Raw genomic sequence first — 5000 nt, 5'->3', positions numbered from 1 at the left:
CTTAGTTACTTTCCACCACTGAATTTATGTAGATTTGAACAGGATAAGATCTGGTGAGCGAGTCAGCAGGTGGCAGGTTGATCTTGGCAGATTTGACTAGACTTCTCCAGGGCCGGTTAGTGCTTCCTTTGTTCAGACGGACAGGTTCATTCATGCACTTTGCTGGAACATGTAGATTCAGATCCCGTTTTGTTGTCCACTACTGCCACCTGTGGCGAAACCTTGAATAGCAGGAAATACCTCCCAGCTCCCTGTGTTGTAGCTGTCCCATAAACTCTCCTTAGCTCTATTTATTCTAATAAAAAAATATTTTTATACTATGGTTACCTTGTATATATACTGTATATATATATATATATATATATATATATATATATATATATATATATATATATATATATATATATATATATATATATGTTTCATTACATGTATATATACATTCATACCAATTATTTGCCTGTTCTATTCTCCATACATCTATCATCCATAGCAATGAATGAATGAATGCATGAATGAATGAATGAATGAATGAATGAATGAATGAATGAATGAATGAATGAATGAATGAATGAATGAATGAATGAATGAATGAATGAATGAAAACTTTATTTAACAGATTGCAGAATGGGTACAATACAGTACGGCTCAATACATACAATTGTTAAGGGGATGCAGACCTGAGAAAGACGTTTGTCTTGTTTCCATCAGGGTCCCCCATTTTCAATTCATATAGACATTTATGACATACACAACATACATGACATTTATGGCATAGGGACATATAGGTATTTAGTACTGATACATTTGTGACATAAGCGGTATTCAAATATACAGTACTGTTACCCCTAGATCCTGACAGAGTATATACATATGATGGGGAGGGGACTGTACATTAGGAGGGGGTGGGTGGGTGGGAGGGAAATATACATACGGCGGGGAGGGAATATATACATGCGGTGGGGAGGAGACTGTCTATTAGGAGGTGGTGGGGGTTTTGGGCATTTACGGTGGCCAGTTTCGAATTGCAGCCTCCCGTAGGTGCTCTTTAAGAGCGGTTTTGAATGTGGGCAGGGATTCACATTCCTTTACAGCTTTGGGTAGGACGTTCCACATTGTTGTGGCATAATTGCGAAACGTGTTTAGTCCCTTGTTTGAGCCGAATCTGGGTTTAACATGATTTGTTGAGCTTCCTCTGGTGTAGTGGTTGTGGTATTCACTGACCTTTGGGAAGTATTTTGACATGTACATGGGCACCCCGGTCGTATAGTGTATCTTGTAGACCAGGCCCATTGCAAGTTGCTGTACTCTGTCGTCTACTCTAAGCCATCCTAGGTTGTCAAAGTGGGCAGGGGTGAGGTGGGTTCTGGGGTTCAGGTCAAGTAGTAGTCTGACCAGTTTGTTTTGTGATGTTTGTAATTTTGTTTTAAGCGCCTTTGAGGTGCTTTGGTACCATGAGGTGCAAGCATAGTCGTAGTACCCTTGAATGAGTGCTCCTGCCAGAGTCTTCAGGGTATTCTTGTTTACCAGAGAGGAGATCCGGTACAAGAATCTAGTTCGTTGGTTGACTTTTTTTATTACATTGGATGCCATTTTGTCACAGGAAAGATTTGCCTCTAGGATGGAACCCAGGTAGGTAATTTTGTCTTTCCTTGTGACAATATTGTCACCCACTGTAACTGAGAATCAGTCGGTCTTGCTGAGTTTGTTATTTGAGCCGAAGAGAATGGACTCTGTTTTGCCCATGTGTAATGATAGTTTGTTATCAGCGAGCCATATGCAGATTTTGCCTAGTTCCGTGCTGAGGGTTTTTTCAACCTGCAATTTGTTCTTGTCAGAGACCAGCAGGGCTGAGTCGTCCGCAAACAGGAACAAGTTGCAGTCACAGGCTGACGACATGTCATTTGCATAAATTAGGAAGAGTAGCGGTGCTAGTATGCTTCCTTGTGGAACACCACAGCTCACTGTGAGGGGGGGGGGGGATAGAGTACCGTTTACCTCTACCATCTGTTCTCTCCCCTCCAGGTAGGATTGCATCCAGCTCACTGATAAGCTATCAAAACCAATTGCTTTTAGCTTGTCCATTAGAATGGAGTGATTGACAGTGTCGAAGGCCTTTTGTAGGTCCAGCATGACCATGCCGCAGTATTTGCCCGCGTCCACCTCTTGTTTGATGTGGTCGTTCAAATAGAGGAGGCATGTGTCAGTGGAGTGGGACGTTCTGAAGCCAGATTGGAATTCGTAGATTAGATTTTTTTCCGCCAGGTACTTTTCGACCTGTTCGTAGACTATTTTCTCCATGACTTTCGAGATGGAGGTAAGAATAGAAACAGGGCGGTAGTTGCCTGGGTCTAATTTGCTGCCCTTTTTGTGCAGAGGGGTCACTCTCGCAATTTTGAAGTCCTTGGGGACGTGCCCCTGTTTTATAGAGAGGTTTATTATGTGTGTGATGACTGGGGTGATGGCGGCTGCTGCGTCTCTGAGGAATTTGGAGGGGATGTTGTCATGGCCAGTGGCCTTGTTAGGTTGGAGGGCGCTCAATTTTTTGAGTACCTCATCGGTTGTTACCATTTCAAGTTTGAATTCGTCTTTGTGGACCCCTAGGTTTTTGTAGTATGCTACTATGTGTTCTACCCCATAATGCCCTGAGTGGGAGGGTAGTTTGTTTACCAGTGTTGTGGCTATGTTTGTGAAGAAGATGTTTAAGTAATTGGCTACATCCAGCTTGTCTGTGATGAGCGTGTTGTCCGTCTTTATGTTTATGTTTGAGAATCTGGTTTTAAGTTTTTTACTGCAGCCTAGTTGATTATTGAGTAATTTCCAAAGTTCGCGGGGTTTGTTTTTGTTTTCCTCAGTTTTGTCGTTGATGAAATTTCTTTTTGCGGTTCTGATCATGGTGTTTACGTCATTTCTTAGTCTGTTTCTTTGGATTTTTAGTTCAACCACGTGGGCTTGGAGTTCACTGTTTGAGCTTTTGGAAAGCTTTGTCTGACTTTTATGAAGTTCAGAGCATTTTTTGTCTCTGGTTTTCATAGCGGCCAGTATTTCAGTGTGCATCCATGCCTCAGCGCGATTTTTAACCCTGGTGGTTCTTATCGGTGCCATGTTGTTGAGTATTGCTGTGAATTTGGTTTTGAATCCAAGCCATGTTTCTTCAACCTGTGTACCACTGAGTTCATCTGACCAGTCCAAGCTCCCCAGTTCTAGGTTAAAGGCCTCTCTAGAGTAAGTTTTGAGGTCTCTAGATGTGACTGTTTTGTGACAGCCGGCCTTCTGTTTTAGCTTTTTGCGGGTACAGAAAATCATATAATGATCACTTAACCCGCATGCTATCACCCCTTTATTGGAGATCATTGACTTGTCAGAGGTCAAAATGAGGTCAATGGTGGTTTGTGTCGAATCGCATACCCTTGTGGGTTGGGTGATTAGCTGGCTGAAACCGTGCAGATCAGAAAATCTACTGAAGGCCTTGAAGACGGGTGCTGCTTTACGCTGCATATCCGTGTTCCAGTCCCCAATAAGAATTTTTTCTACCCCCTCCACCCCAGCTAAACACCCATCAAGTGTGTCATAAAAGCCACTCTGTTCTGGTGGTCTATAGATTGTGCCTACTAGTACTGGTTTCGCCCTGTCTAATAAGATTTCAATCCAAACAGTTTCAATTTCATCATGGTTAAGGTCAGTACGGTTGATGTATTTGGTATCCTTGTGTATATACACACAGACGCCACCTCCATACTGGTTCCTATCCCTCCTGACTATTGAGTAGTTTTCAATTTCAATCTCTGGATCCTGTACAGATGAGTCTAATTTTGTTTCTGTGAAACACAATATGTTAGCCTTACCGTTTAAAAACAACTGTTTGATTTCAGCCAGTTTAGGTCTCAGGCTATTTGTATTAAGATGATATAGCAACACTATATTATCACTGACATCCTGTTGGGGGATCCCCTTTCAACAGCCCATCTGAGGTTTCTCTCCTCCACGCTGCCTGTGGTGCTTTTCCCCTATTGCTAGATTTTAGTGAGTCGTTCCTCATCTTCATTGGGGAAAGTCTGGGAGTGTTGCATATGTGGATTTTATGGTGGTTTTTAGTTTTTGATCTTTTGTGATGTTTCTTCTTGACTTGTACAAGAAGACTTATACAGCCCATGGGGGCTATTCCATGTGATCTCGGGCTCTACAAATACATTTGATTTGATTTAAGTCACTCTTACATCCAAATGTATCTTCTCCTTCTTATATAGTAAGAGTAGAATCGTAGTAGTTCATTATCTGAAATGAAAAAAATATATAAAATCTAACCCTAACTAACCTTACTGGCATGCACTTGTCCTAATATACTAACCTACTGTGAGAATGGGTTTTAAGCAGAGCCCAATCGCTGAACACAGGAGAAGAGAGAATGGAGCGTTTCAGGATATTTAATAGTATTCCCCAAGCAGACAAGAGTTACATCCAGAAATGTACAACAGACAGGAATTGGGAATGTTCTTGGGGCAATGTGTCGAGAGTGTCGAGAGAGTGAGCAGGAACTCCTTAGTAAAGCTCCAGGGGTCCAGACAGGGGCTCGCTGGAACGGAGGTCCTGGGCGCGTGAATACTTTCGACAACAAATGTTTGTTTCCGCGTTCGAGTTTTGCGCTCTGATTGGCCACTGACCCTACGCTATTACGCCCCCCTTATCGCCGCCAGTTATCTGACGCTCTACAGCTCTTTCCGTGACTTCCTCGCACAACAGCTGTTTCCGTATTTATATTGTAGCTTGACGTTTAAGAAACTACGCTCTCGCCTGAGTCGCAAAACGCCCGCGCTGTGAAACGCCGCGCTGTGAAGCACCTCTGTATTAAATGCCGGTTCTACCGGCGTGTCGATGTCGAGAGACCACAGAGCGGAGACATGAATGATATTATACGGGCTGCTGGGTGAAGTTCAATGCTGCTCCATCGCGGAGAGAAAAGAAAATGCTCATGGAAATGGTCTCCTTCTCCACAAGCGATC

At 42.9% G+C, this 5000-nt stretch overlaps 1 protein-coding gene across 1 annotated transcript in view; it reads left to right on the top strand.

The window, feature by feature from the left end:
* The window catches only part of notch1b (notch receptor 1b), a 97456-nt gene that overhangs the window by 72138 nt on the left and 20318 nt on the right, over positions 1-5000 (top strand).

This window comes from Notolepis coatsorum, assembly GCF_963971535.1.
Source record: "Notolepis coatsorum genome assembly, chromosome: 2".
NCBI classification, from domain to species: domain Eukaryota; kingdom Metazoa; phylum Chordata; class Actinopteri; order Aulopiformes; family Paralepididae; genus Notolepis; species Notolepis coatsorum.
This window is presented reverse-complemented; position numbering and strand designations above follow the sequence as displayed.